The following is a 1,008-nucleotide window of genomic DNA, read 5'->3' on the forward strand; positions in this document are numbered from 1 at the left end:
TTCTAAATCATAAATTGATTAAATGATTTCAGATGTCGAGATTTGAACCTTCGGATTATGCTGCCTTAAATCTCTCTGGAGATAATTGTCAAGAATGGGAAATGAACACTTCAATTGCCCTGAAGTCTAGGGGACTCAGGAGATGTATCATTGAAGGCAATAATGCAATTGAAAGTGAAAAGCATAAAGCCATAACAATTATGCGCTACCATCTCACTGAGGAACTGAGAAATCAGTATGAAAATATAGAGGATCCTTGTGAACTTTGGACAAGACTAGAATCCAGATACTCAATGATATTTTGGAGAAAGACCATGAATGAATGGAAGCTTCTCAGGTTCCAGGATTTTGAATCCTTCGAAGAATATAATTCTGCTCTAATGAAAATCGCCCATAGTCTTGACCTATGTGGTGAAGTGGTAACAGACGATGATTTATTATATAAAACATACTCCACATTCCATCCAAAGGATGTACTGTTATCACATAAGGCTAAGGGTTTCACAACCTATAATGACCTATTGTCATACCTTCAATCAAGCAAAGAGAGCAGAGACTTAAAAATACTATTAGTCGATTTGAGAAACTTCAGAAAAGATACATTGAGCAACGAAATAGTGAGATGAGACTTCCTGAAGCCAATGAGGCTAGAAATGATAAGGAAGAATCCAAGAAAGCCGCCTGGGAAAATATAGATTATGAGGCCGACTTATACATTGACTAAAGAAAGATCTCGACATGATAATTTTATTTTAAGTCTATGATTTTGTGATTTGCTTTTAATTAAACGGCCAAACCAAAGAGGCCATTACCCAGCTAAAGAAACCATGAGAATAAACGGCTCGGCCGTGACTTGGTCGTGACTTGGCCGCATAGTGCAGGCTTGGCCGCACATGTTCCATTACCTATAAAGGTTCGGCAAAGTAAGCTATTACCTATAAAAGGTTCGGCCATGTAAGCAATTATCTATAAGACTAAGATTCTAAAGTCTATAAGCTTGGAGACATT

The sequence above is a fragment of the Brassica oleracea genome, chromosome C4, assembly GCF_000695525.1.
Source record: "Brassica oleracea var. oleracea cultivar TO1000 chromosome C4, BOL, whole genome shotgun sequence".
In the NCBI taxonomy this organism is placed as follows: domain Eukaryota; kingdom Viridiplantae; phylum Streptophyta; class Magnoliopsida; order Brassicales; family Brassicaceae; genus Brassica; species Brassica oleracea.